This window comes from Hemiscyllium ocellatum, chromosome 21 (genome assembly GCF_020745735.1).
Source record: "Hemiscyllium ocellatum isolate sHemOce1 chromosome 21, sHemOce1.pat.X.cur, whole genome shotgun sequence".
Classification (NCBI taxonomy): domain Eukaryota; kingdom Metazoa; phylum Chordata; class Chondrichthyes; order Orectolobiformes; family Hemiscylliidae; genus Hemiscyllium; species Hemiscyllium ocellatum.
Genome location: NC_083421.1, coordinates 10,615,090 through 10,629,324, shown reverse-complemented (window position 1 = coordinate 10,629,324; position 14,235 = coordinate 10,615,090). Strand labels below are relative to the sequence as shown.

The 14,235-nt window shown below is 46.7% G+C and overlaps 1 non-coding gene across 1 annotated transcript; it reads right to left on the bottom strand.

Annotated features, from left to right (window-relative positions):
- Positions 1–13,423: 13,423 nt before the first annotated feature.
- trnai-uau (transfer RNA isoleucine (anticodon UAU)) lies at positions 13,424–13,519 on the bottom strand. The gene is made up of 2 exons: positions 13,482–13,519; positions 13,424–13,459 (listed from the first exon to the last, which is right to left on the bottom strand). It is a non-coding gene; the product is annotated as a tRNA-Ile (tRNA).
- Positions 13,520–14,235: the final 716 nt, after the last annotated feature.

Genomic DNA, 14,235 nt, shown 5'->3' with positions numbered 1-14,235 from the left:
GTAGCTAAGTGTGAAGTGATTCACTTTGGTAAGAGTAACAAGAAGATGGGGTACTTGGTCGGATACTTGGTAGTGTGGATGAGCAGAGGGATCTTGGTGTCCATGTACATAGATCTCTGAAAGTAGCCACCCAGGTAAATAGTGCTGTGAAGAAGGCATATGGCGTACTGGCTTTTATTGGTAGAGGAATTGAGTTCTGGAGTCCTGAGGTCATGTTGCAGTTATATAAGACTCTGGTGCGGCTGCATCTGGAGTATTGTGTGCAGTTTTGGTCACCATACTACAGGAAGGATGTGGAAGCACTGGAACGGGTGCAGAGGTGGTTTACCAGGGTGTTGCCTGGTATGGTAGGAAGATCGTATGAGGAAAGGCTGAGGCACTTGGGGCTGTTTTCATTGGAGAAAAGAAGGTTTAGGGGTGACTTGATAGCAGTGTACAAGATGATTAGGGGTTTAGATAGGGTTGACCATGAGAACCTATTTCCACATATGGAGTCAACTATTACGAGGAACTATAGCTTTAACTTAAGGTTTGGTAGTTATAGGACTGATGTTCGGGGTAGATTATTTATTCAGCGAGTCATGGAATGCCCTGCCAGTAGCAAAGGTGGACTCTCCCTCTTTATGGGCATTTAAATGGGCATTGGATATACATATGGAGTAGAGTGGGCTAGTGAAGGTTAGGCGGGCTTGGATCGGCGCAACATTGAGGGCCAATGGATTAGTCTCAGTTCTATCCCACCCAGCGTCAGCCCAGGCCAAGATTCACTGTGATTATAGTTCCGATATCCCACCCAGTGTCAGGTCTGACCAAGGTACACTATGATTTTAGCTCTGACATCCCACAGCCAGGGTCAGTCTAGATCAAGACTCACTGTGATTTCAGCTCCTATATCCCACAACCAGGGTCAGTTCTGATGCAGACTCACTGGGAATACAGCTCCGATTTATCACCAGGGTCTGCTCAGAACAAGATGCTCTTTGATTACAGCTCCGATATCCCACCCAGGGTGAGCACAGACCAAGACTCACTGTGATTACAGCTCCAATATCCCACCCAGGTTCTGCTCAGACGAAGACTCACTGTGATTACAGATCCGATATCCCATCGATTCTCAGCTCTGACCAAGATACTCTGTGAATACGGCATCGATATCCCACCCAGGGTCGGCAAAGACCAAGATTCACTATGATTACAGCTCCGATATCCCACCCAGGGTCAGCTCAGAACAAGACTCACTGTGATTAAAGCTCCAATATCCTTCCTAGGGTCATCTCAGATCAAGACTCAGTGTGATTACAGCTCCAATGTCACACCGGGTGACTGCACAGACCAAGACTCACTCTGATTACAGCTCCAATATCCCACCCAGGGTCAGCTCAGACCAAGATTCACTGTGATTACTGCTCCGATATCCCTTCCAAGGTCAGCTCAGACTAAAAAATGAGGTCTGCAGATGCTGGAGATCACAGCTGCAAATGTGTTGCTGGTCAAAGCACAGCAGGTTAGGCAGCATCTCAGGAATAGAGAATTCGACGTTTCGAGCATAAGCCCTTCATCAGGAATAAGAGAGAAGAGCTTACTGCGAATCCTCTTACAAGGATGCCTTCCTTGAAGAAGCTCTCTTCCTCCCTCTACAAGGATTTCAGTGAGTCCCTCTCTCACTGCACCCCCCAGGTCATCTCCTCTGCACAGAAGCTCTTCTCTCTTATTCCTGATGAAGGGCTTATGCTCGAAACGTCGAATTCTCTATTCCTGAGATGCTGCCTAACCTGCTGTGCTTTGACCAGCAACACATTTGCAGCTGTGATCTCCAGCATCTGCAGACCTCATTTTTACTCGAAGATTTTAACCTACTGCGAATCCTCTTACAAGGATGCCTTCCTTGAAGAAGCTCTCTTCCTCCCTCTACAAGGATTTCAGTGAGTCCCTCTCTCACTGCACCCCCCAGGTCATCTCCTCTGCACAGAAGCTCTTCTCTCTTATTCCTGATGAAGGGCTTATGCTCGAAACGTCGAATTCTCTATTCCTGAGATGCTGCCTAACCTGCTGTGCTTTGACCAGCAACACATTTGCAGCTGTGATCTCCAGCATCTGCAGACCTCATTTTTTACTCGAAGATTTTAACCTACTGCGAATCCTCTTACAAGGATGCCTTCCTTGAAGAAGCTCTCTTCCTCCCTCTACAAGGATTTCAGTGAGTCCCTCTCTCACTGCACCCCCCAGGTCATCTCCTCTGCACAGAAGCTCTTCTCTCTTATTCCTGATGAAGGGCTTATGCTCGAAACGTCGAATTCTCTATTCCTGAGATGCTGCCTAACCTGCTGTGCTTTGACCAGCAACACATTTGCAGCTGTGATCTCCAGCATCTGCAGACCTCATTTTTTACTCGAAGATTTTAACCTACTGCGAATCCTCTTACAAGGATGCCTTCCTTGAAGAAGCTCTCTTCCTCCCTCTACAAGGATTTCAGTGAGTCCCTCTCTCACTGCACCCCCCAGGTCATCTCCTCTGCACAGAAGCTCTTCTCTCTTATTCCTGATGAAGGGCTTATGCTCGAAACGTCGAATTCTCTATTCCTGAGATGCTGCCTAACCTGCTGTGCTTTGACCAGCAACACATTTGCAGCTGTGATCTCCAGCATCTGCAGACCTCATTTTTTACTCGAAGATTTTAACCTACTGCGAATCCTCTTACAAGGATGCCTTCCTTGAAGAAGCTCTCTTCCTCCCTCTACAAGGATTTCAGTGAGTCCCTCTCTCACTGCACCCCCCAGGTCATCTCCTCTGCACAGAAGCTCTTCTCTCTTATTCCTGATGAAGGGCTTATGCTCGAAACGTCGAATTCTCTATTCCTGAGATGCTGCCTAACCTGCTGTGCTTTGACCAGCAACACATTTGCAGCTGTGATCTCCAGCATCTGCAGACCTCATTTTTTACTCGAAGATTTTAACCTACTGCGAATCCTCTTACAAGGATGCCTTCCTTGAAGAAGCTCTCTTCCTCCCTCTACAAGGATTTCAGTGAGTCCCTCTCTCACTGCACCCCCCAGGTCATCTCCTCTGCACAGAAGCTCTTCTCTCTTATTCCTGATGAAGGGCTTATGCTCGAAACGTCGAATTCTCTATTCCTGAGATGCTGCCTAACCTGCTGTGCTTTGACCAGCAACACATTTGCAGCTGTGATCTCCAGCATCTGCAGACCTCATTTTTTACTCGAAGATTTTAACCTACTGCGAATCCTCTTACAAGGATGCCTTCCTTGAAGAAGCTCTCTTCCTCCCTCTACAAGGATTTCAGTGAGTCCCTCTCTCACTGCACCCCCCAGGTCATCTCCTCTGCACAGAAGCTCTTCTCTCTTATTCCTGATGAAGGGCTTATGCTCGAAACGTCGAATTCTCTATTCCTGAGATGCTGCCTAACCTGCTGTGCTTTGACCAGCAACACATTTGCAGCTCAGCTCAGACTAAGACTCATTGTGAATATAGCTCCGATATCCCAGTCAGGGAGAGCTCAGACAAAGCCTCCCTGTGATTACAACTCCGATATCCCACCCAGGGTCAGCTCAGAACAGGTTTCACTGTGATTACAGCTCCAATATCCCACTCGGGGTCAGCTCAGAGCAAGACTCACTGTGATTATGATTCTGATATCTCATCCAGGGTCATCTCAGACCAAGACTCATTGTGATTACAGTTCCGATATCCCACCCAGTGTCAGGTCTTCACAAGGTACACTATGATTATAGCTCCGATATCCCACAACCAGGGTCAGTCCAGATCAAGACTCACTGTGATTTCAGCTCCTATGTCCCACAGCCAGTGTCAGTTCTGATGCAGACTCACTGCGAATACAGCTTTGATTTATCACCAGGGTCTGCTCAGAACAAGATGCACTTTGATTACAGCTCCAATATCCCACCCCGGATGAGCTCAGACCAAGGCTCATTGTGATTACAGATCCGATATCCCACCCAGGGTCAGCTCAGAACAAGACGCAATGGGATTCCAACTCCGATATTCCAACCAGGGTGAGCTCAGACTAAGAATCACTGTGATTACAGCTCCGATATTGGTGAAGCTTTGTGGTATGTAGGGATTAGGTGTTGGAAATTCTGGAAAGGGTGAAAATAGATAAGTCCCCTGGGCTTGATGGCATTTATCTTAGGATTCTCTGGGAAGCAAGGGAGGAGATTGCAGAGCCATTGGCCTTGATTTTTATGTCCTCGTTGTCTACAGGAATAGTGCCAGAAAACTGGAGGGTTGCAAATGTGGTTCTGTTGTTCAAGAAGTGGAGTAGGGATAACCCTCGTAACTATAGGCCGATGAGTCTCGCTTCTGTTGTGGGAAAAGTCTTAGAGAGAATTGTAAAGGATAGGATTTATGAACATCTGGATAGGAATAATGTGATCAAGGATAGTCAGCATGGTTTTGTGAAGGGCAGGTCGTGCCTCACAAACCTTATTGAATTCTTTGAGAAGGTGACTAAGGAGGTGGATGAGGGTAAAGTGGTAGATGTGGTGGATGTGGATTTTAATAAGGCGTTTGATAAGGTTCCCCAGGGTAGGCTACTGCTAAAATGCGGAGGTATGGCATTGAGGGTGAGTTAGAGGTTTGGATTAGGAATTGGCTGGCTGGAAGAAGACAGAGGGTAGTAGTTGATGGTAAAGGTTCATCTTGGAGTGCAGTTACTAGCGGTGTTCCGCAAGGATCTGTTTTAGGACCATTGCTGTTTGTCATTTTTATAAATGACCTGGAGGAGGGGCTAGAAGGTTGGGTGAGCAAATTTGCGGATGATACGAAAGTCGGTGGAGTTGTTGATAGTGAGGAAGGATGTGGCAGGTTACAGCGGGATATAGATAAGCTGCAGAGCTGGGCAGAAAGGTGGCAAATGGAGTTCAATGTAGCTAAGTGTGAAGTGATTCACTTTGGTAAGAGTAACAAGAAGATGGGGTACTTGGTCGGATACTTGGTAGTGTGGATGAGCAGAGGGATCTTGGTGTCCATGTACATAGATCTCTGAAAGTAGCCACCCAGGTAAATAGTGCTGTGAAGAAGGCATATGGCTTACTGGCTTTTATTGGTAGAGGAATTCAGTTCTGAAGTCCTGAGGTCATGTTGCAGTTATATAAGACTCTGGTGCGGCTGCATCTGGAGTATTGTTTGCAGTTTTGGTCACCATATTACAGGAAGGATGTGGAGGCACTGGAACGGGTGCAGAGGTGGTTTACCAGGGTGTTGCCTGGTATGGTAGGAAGATCGTATGAGGAAAGGCTGAGGCACTTGGGGCTGTTTTCATTGGAGAAAAGAAGGTTTAGGGGTGACTTGATAGCAGTGTACAAGATGATTAGGGGTTTAGATAGGGTTGACCATGAGAACCTATTTCCACATATGGAGTCAACTATTACGAGGAACTATAGCTTTAACTTAAGGTTTGGTAGTTATAGGACTGATGTTCGGGGTAGATTATTTATTCAGCGAGTCATGGAATGCCCTGCCAGTAGCAAAGGTGGACTCTCCCTCTTTATGGGCATTTAAATGGGCATTGGATATACATATGGAGTAGAGTGGGCTAGTGAAGGTTAGGCGGGCTTGGATCGGCGCAACATTGTGGGCCAATGGATTAGTCTCAGTTCTATCCCACCCAGCGTCAGCCCAGGCCAAGATTCACTGTGATTATAGTTCCGATATCCCACCCAGTGTCAGGTCTGACCAAGGTACACTATGATTTTAGCTCTGACATCCTACAGCCAGGGTCAGTCTAGATCAAGACTCACTGTGATTTCAGCTCCTATATCCCACAACCAGGGTCAGTTCTGATGCAGACTCACTGGGAATACAGCTCCGATTTATCACCAGGGTCTGCTCAGAACAAGATGCTCTTTGATTACAGCTCCGATATCCCACCCAGGGTGAGCACAGACCAAGACTCACTGTGATTACAGCTCCAATATCCCACCCAGGTTCTGCTCAGACGAAGACTCACTGTGATTACAGATCCGATATCCCATCGATTCTCAGCTCTGACCAAGATACTCTGTGAATACGGCATCGATATCCCACCCAGGGTCGGCAAAGACCAAGATTCACTATGATTACAGCTCCGATATCCCACCCAGGGTCAGCTCAGAACAAGACTCACTGTGATTAAAGCTCCAATATCCTTCCTAGGGTCATCTCAGATCAAGACTCAGTGTGATTACAGCTCCAATGTCACACCGGGTGACTGCACAGACCAAGACTCACTCTGATTACAGCTCCAATATCCCACCAGGGTCAGCTCAGACCAAGATTCACTGAGATTACTGCTCCGATATCCCTTCCAAGGTCAGCTCAGACTAAGACTCATTGTGAATATAGCTCCGATATCCCAGTCAGGGAGAGCTCAGACAAAGCCTCCCTGTGATTACAACTCCAATATCCCACCCAGGGTCAGCTCAGAACAGGTTTCACTGTGATTACAGCTCCAATATCCCACTCGGGGTCAGCTCAGAGCAAGACTCACTGTGATTATGATTCTGATATCTCATCCAGGGTCATCTCTGACCAAGACTCATTGTGATTACAGCTCCGATGTCCCAACAAGGATCAGCTCAGACCAAGACTCACTGTGATTACAGTTCCGATATCCCACCCAGTGTCAGGTCTTCACAAGGTACACTATGATTATAGCTCCGATATCCCACAACCAGGGTCAGTCCAGATCAAGACTCACTGTGATTTCAGCTCCTATGTCCCACAGCCAGTGTCAGTTCTGATGCAGACTCACTGCGAATACAGCTTTGATTTATCACCAGGGTCTGCTCAGAACAAGACGCACTTTGATTACAGCTCCAATATCCCACCCCGGATGAGCTCAGACCAAGGCTCATTGTGATTACAGATCCGATATCCCACCCAGGGTCAGCTCAGAACAAGACGCAATGTGATTCCAGCTCCGATATACCAACCAGGGTCAGCTCAGACTAAGACTCACTGTGATTACAGATCTGATATCCCATCGATCATCAGCTCTGACCAAGACTCACTGTGAATACGGCTCCGATATCCCACCCACGGTCAGCACAGACCAAGACTCAGTGTGATTACAGCTCCGATATCCCACCTAGGGTCACCTCAGCCCAAGTCTCACTGTGATTACTGCTCCGATATCCCACGCAGGGTCAGCATAGACCAAGTCTCACTGTGATTACAGCTCGGATATCCCTCCCAGGGTCAGCTCAAACCAAGTCTCACTGTGATTACAGCTCCGATATCCCACCCAGGGTCAGCACAGACCAAGACTCACTGTGATTACAGCTCCGATATCGGACAGTCAGGGTCAGCTCAGATCAAGACTCACTGTGATTACTGCTTCGAAATCCCTTCCAGGATCAGCTCAGACTAAGCCTTATTGTGATTATAGCTCCGATATCCCACAGTCAGGGACAGCTCAGACAAAGCCTCCCTGTGACTACAACTCCGAGATCAAACCCAGGGTCAGCACAGACCAAGACACACTGTGATTACAGATCCGATATCCCATCGATCATCAGCTCTGACCAAGACTCACAGTGTATACGGCTCCGATATCCCACCCACGGTCAGCACAGACCAAGACTCAGTGTGATTACAGCTCCGATATCCCACCCAGGTTCAGCACAGATCAAGATTCACTGTGATTACTGCTCCGATATCCCTTCCAAGGTCAGCTCAGACAAAGACTCATTGTGATTATAGCTCTGATATCCCACAGTCAGGGACAGCTCAGACAAAGTCTCCCTGTGATTACAACTCCGATATCATACCCAGGATCAGCTCAGACCAAGACACACAGTGATTACAGCTCTGATATCCCACACAGGGTCAGCAAAGACCAGGCCTCACTGTGATTACAGCTCCGATATCCCATCCAGGGTCAGCCAGACCAAGACTCTCTGTGATTACTGCTCTGATATCCCACGCAGGGTCAGCACAGACCAAGTCTTATTGTGATTACAGCGCTGATATACCACTCAGGGTCAGCTCAGACCAAGCCTCACTGTGATTACAGCTCCAACATAACCCCCAGCATCAGCACAGACCCAGTCTCACTGTGAACACAGTTCCGATTCTCCACCCAGGGTCAGCTCAGATCAAGACTCACTGTGATTACAGCTCCAATATCCCACCCACGGCCAGCACAGACCAAGTCTCACTGTGATTACAGCCCCAATATCCCACCCAGGGTCAGCTCATATCGAGATTATGTGATTACTGCTCCGAAATCCCTTCCAAGGTCTGCTCAGACGAAGACTCATTGTGAGTATAGCTCCGATATCCCACACTCAGGGACAGCTCAGACAAAGCCTCTCTGTGATTACAACTCTGATATCATACCCAGGGTCAGCACAGACCAAGACACACTGTGATTACAGCTCTGATATCCCACCCAGGGTCAGCTCAGACCAAGACTCTCTGTGATTACTGCTCTGATATCCACGCAGGGTCAGCACAGACCAAGTCTTATTGTGATTACAGCGCTGATGTACCACTCAGGGTCAGCTCAGACCAAGCCTCACTGTGATTACAGCTCCGACATAACCCCCAGCATCAGCACACACCAAGTCTCACTGTGAACACAGCTCTGATATCCCACCCAGGGTCAGCTCAGATCAAGACTCACTGTCATTACAGCTCTGATATCTCATCCAGGGTCATCTCAGATGAGGTGCACTGTGATTACAGGTCCAATATCACAACCAGGGTCAGCTCAGACGAAGACTCAGTGTGATTACAGTTCCGATATCCCACCTAGTGTCAGATCTGACTAAGGTACACTATGATTATAGCTCCGATATCCCACAGCCAGGGTCAGTCCAGATCAAGACTCACTGTGATTTCAGCTCCTATATCCCACAGCCAGGGTCAGTTCTGATGCAGACTCACTGTGAATACAGCTTTGATTTATCACCAGGGTCTGCTCAGAATAAGACGCACTTTGATTACAGCTCCGATATCCCACCCAGGGTGAGCACAGACCAAGACTCACTGAGTTTACAGCACCAATATCACACCCAGGTTCTGCTCAGAACAAGACTCACTGTGATTACAGCCCCGATATCTCAACCTAGGGTCAGCTCAGACCAAGACTCAGTGTGATTACAGCTCTGATATCACACCAAGGATCAGCACAGACCAAGTCTCACTGTGATTACAGCTCGGATATCCCACCCATTGTCAGCACAGACCAAGTCTCACTGTGATTTCAGCTCCGATATCCCACCCAGGTTCAGCTCCGAACACAACGCTATGTGATTATAGCTCCGTTATCCCACAGCCAAGGTTAGCTCAGAACAGGACTCACTCTGATTACAGCTCCAATATCCTTCCCAGGGTCACCTCAGACCAAGACTCACTGTCATTACAGCTCCGATATCATACCGGGTGTCTCCTCAGACCAAGACTCACTTGATTTCAGCTCCAATATCACACCCAGGATCTGCTCAGACCAAGACTCACTGTGACTACAGTTCCGATATCCCAACCAGTGTCAGGTCTGACCAAGGTACACTATGATTATAGCTCCGATATCCCACAGCCAGGGTCAGTCCAGATCAAGACTTAGTGTGATTACAGCACCAATATCCTTCCCAGGGTCATCTCAGACCAAGACTCAATGTGATTACAGCTCCGATATTCCACCCAGGGTCAGCAAAGACCAAGACACACTGTAATTTCAACTCCGATATCCAGCAACACATTTTCAACCAAGTTCTAGAAGTTGATCTTGCTCGGAGTTTTGGCATCACAAACAGAAACATACCCTGGCTGTGGAGTAAAAGAAAGACCTTTTAGATTGGAGATCAGGAGAAACCTCTTCAGCCAGAGAGTGGTGGAATTCAAAAAGCTGTCGAGGCCAGAGGGTGATTGAGTCCATTTAAGATTGAGATGGATTGGTTCTTGAGTATCAAGGGGATCCAGGCTTACAGGGGGCAAGCGGGAGAATGGAATTGAGGAACTTAATAACCATGATTGAATGGAGGAGCGTACTCGATGGGCTGAATGGCGTGAATACTGCTCCTATGTCTAATGGTCTTACGGTCTATTCACCAAGTCAACAAAAGGAAGAATATTTTCATTTTAAACATAACAAATGCAAATAACACATGCAGCCACTCAGCCCATCGAGCCCCGCCTCGCCGTTCAGTGAGATCATAGGCGGCCTCCTAATCATCGCTACTTTTCTGTACTATCCCCTGAGCTCTTGGTGTTTTCAATCCGTCGAAAACTACCAATCTCATTTGCAACCTCTGAGGCCCCGAATTCCATAGATTCTTCCCACTCTGAGTTCCCTCATCTCAGTGCGGGATTTGATGAGTTTTTCTGGTGTTGTGTCTCTGGTGCTGCTCTTGGCATCCCCTCCAGCCCTGCACTTATTTGATGTTTCCTGGCGGCAGATTGCGTGGCGCCGAGATTGTTCAATAGTTGGTATTCTGTGTTGTTTCAAATCCTGGTCATGATCGTGTGTACTGCTCCATTTTCTTTCTCTTAACATGTGCAGCCGGAACACAGTTTCCGAATCAATTAATATTGCAATCAAACTTTTACAAGGAGGCGTGTGAAAATGCCGCAGTTGTCAGATCAAGTCTCACTCAAAGCAGTGTTTATGAACATAGATCAGGGCTTCTCGGAACATCAGGCGCAGGCAAATGACAGAGAGTGAAATTCAGTGATAGAGAACAGACCGCAGTTTCCAGCTTTGTGGATCTTTCAAAAACTCTTCATGTCCCAAGTGGAGGAAAATGGTTGAATAATCCGTCAATGGACAGGGCCCAGTCCCAGGGAAAAGGACAGACTGGAGACAGAACGAGAAGATGATGTTCTTGAAACTCTTCCCTGCTTCCAATTCCCGGAGCAAGGTGGGACGGATTTCGCTCGGAGCCGGTCTCAGCTGATAAGGCACACGCTGCCCGTTTCATCGGATGGTTCGTTCGTGGAAGTCTGTGCTTCCCGCTTCGGGCTTTGTTCTGTTGTACACATGGAAGAGGTCAGCAGTTCCAATCCCGGACGAGATCTTGTTGCTTGTTCTCAGTTTCGCCAAAATGTGCGATCCGCTTTCCAACAAAGCAGCTTCGCTCAATGTGGTTGGACTACCTGACGTGGAGATGGGGCATAGGCTAACACTTGGTCAAAGTGTAAACAAGTGTCTCCGAGTGTTCGCCCACGCCACCCGACTCTGAGTGTATCCCCCCAGCTGCGTCATTGCGGAATTCTGGGTGTGAAACTTCAGGAAGCGGTGAAGTGGTTGGAGACAGGTTCACAGGAAAGGTGCAATGTTTGAGGAATGTCAGCAATGAAGAGAGATTGGGAAGTAGAGACACTTCTCCTAGGAGAACAGAAAGCTGAAAGCTGGTCTGATTGAAGCTTCCCAAGTCATAGGGGATCTGGACAGAGGAAATACGGGAGTGAAAATGCTGCCACACCTGAAAGGATCGAGAACAATTAGACAGAGATTTGAAGTCTCCAGGAAAAGGAGTAAAAGTGCCATGAGGAAGACTGTTTTCACACAGGGAGTGGTTCGGGTCTGTGAGCGAGCTGCATGTTGCTGCATGTGCGCCCCGTCCCCGTCAGTGTTCCTCTGGAACGCAACTCTGTTTTCCTCGCTGCATTTTTAATCAGCTTTCTGATTGTGAGACACAGAATTTATAGCAAACGTTTACAGTGTGATGGAACTGAAATTATAGATTGAAAAATGCCTTGATTGTTTGTTATGTCTCTCATCTGTTAGAATGTCCGTGATAGGTTCACTTCTTTCATATGTAAATCGCAAAACATCTCTTTCAAAGAGTTACATTCTCAAGTGAACCTTAACAACTGGCGTCAGCCCAGATAATGTATTGGGTATTAGCACCTCTGTGTGCTGCTCTCTGTATCAAAATGTTTGCACTGATTCTAACCTAAAACAATGAATTAACACTATCTTACATGGATTCATGCAGTTTTTGAGCAAAGCATCTGAACTGATCCCTCTCTTCATTTAATTTTCAACTTAACTTCAGCCCTAACATCATCCTGATATAATTCCCCTTGCTTAGGATTTAAACGATCGGCTTCGGGCCAACCTTCTCTCCCTCGAAGTAAATGGGAAACTCAGTTACAGAGGGGGTCCTGCACTCTGAGGTCATGAATTACCTCTGTTTCATTTTCCTGGTTGCGTCTAGAAAGTACTACTCTAATCAATTAATAATTTATCTTGATCAACGAGCAGCGCTCCTAAAGCTTGTGATTTCACATAAACCTGATATGGTGAGACTTCTGACTTTGTCCATGTCAGTCCAACACCAGCATCTCCACATCGGAATCATGAATGAGATTGGTTGGCATAGTTGGAAAAGTAAGGTAGTTTGATAAATTATGTGATAGCAATATATACAACGGGATTCAAAAGGGATTACAGTGAATGATAGCATTCTCAGAATTTGGTAAATCACTGTACACAGTGAGGCAGGAAGGTGCACAATTCAGGAAAGTTTCCCACCCACAAACAAACGACAATGAGGAATGTAACTGTTGGGACAGCCTTTCTTGGAATCAGATTGTGAAATTTGGATGTGACTCTAACTGCAACTGCATCGGTTTTAATGAGTACACCGATGTAGGCAAGTGCGGTGATGATTAGCAAACCCGGAAGAGGAAATACTCGCCTTCAAGATCATGTCAGAAATATTCAGTGATTCAGAGGAACGAGAAGATTGTTCTCCGGGAGCATACCAATAAAATCAGTCCATGAGCCATGGAGTTTAGAATAATGAGAGTTGGGGAGAATATCTTCATCCACAAAAATGAATCATCGTGTTGAATTCAACTCAGGGAAAAATGAAGTGATGCACACAAACGGGACACTGACATAGAAAGACAGCACACGATATATAGGAGAGGTTTTTATTGAGGTGTCGATTTCCGAATCCTCATGGCAGTTTAAAGGTCCTTATTCAAGCTGCAGTAGAAGCGATAATATCCCAAAGTGAGGTGGTTGAATCTTACTTACGTTTTGAAACAGTTGAGAATCATTTTGATCCTGTTCATCTCAGCAGTTGTTTATTTTAATGAGACAAATGTTCCAAGCAAAGCCGAAGATAACATTGACACGGTTCAGTGAAATAAATGTAATTGCTTTTTGATAATGACATCGAGCTGTGTGAGTTTGTAGCCAGTTGAATAAAGAAATACCAAGCAAACATGAGTTGGCCGCAATGAAAGTGGAAGCTGTCGGCCGTTGAGAAGCATTTTCGAGAATGCTGAACAAGAAGCACCTGCGTATGTTTCTCCCCAGATATTTCTTGAAGTTTCAATTCGTTGCAGGATAAGTTGGTTGATGGCCAAGGTATTGTTCAGGAAAAGTCATCAGTCAATGCAGAGAAAATTGCATTTTTCAGTAGACTGTCTGACCATGAGTAGACAAAACTGCTCCAGGTGAGGCTCGAACTCACAACCACGGCATTGCGCACGCCGCCATACTGCTGTATAAGTACCGCGCGCTGACCGATTGCGCCACTGGAGCTGCACAGTTTTCGCCGTCCCAATATCACGAGTTATACCTCAGCGGTTGACAAAGAGGCCCTGGTGTAAGATGTTCCGGTTGTCTTCACACGTGGTTCCGCACTTATTTGAGGAATTTGCTTTATTTCACAGTGCGGAACTGGATTGATGTTGAAAAATGTATTTTCAATATTTTCCTCCATTGTTCTCTCAGCCATTGAGGCCTTTAGTCAGTAGAAACATGACAACCTCATTGTTGGGTTGACTCAATTACTGATCGCCACCGTATCTTGGGCACCAAGTTCTAGAAGTTGATCTTGCTCGGAGTTTTGGCATCACAAACAGAAACATACCCAGGCTGTGGAGTAAAAGAAAGACCATTTAGATTGGAGATCAGGAGAAACCTCTTCAGCCAGAGAGTGGTGGAATTCAAAAAGCTGTCGAGGCCAGTGGGTGATTGAGTCCATTTAAGATTGAGATGGATTGGTTCTTGAGTATCAAGGGGATCCAGGCTTACAGGGGGCAAGCGGGAGAATGGAATTGAGGAACTTAATAACCATGATTGAATGGAGGAGCGTACTCGATGGGCTGAATGGCGTGAATACTGCTCCTATGTCTAATGGTCTTACGGTCTATTCACCAAGTCAACAAAAGGAAGAATATTTTCATTTTAAACATAACAAATGCAAATAACACATGCAGCCACTCAGCCCATCGAGCCCCGCCTCGCCGTTCAGT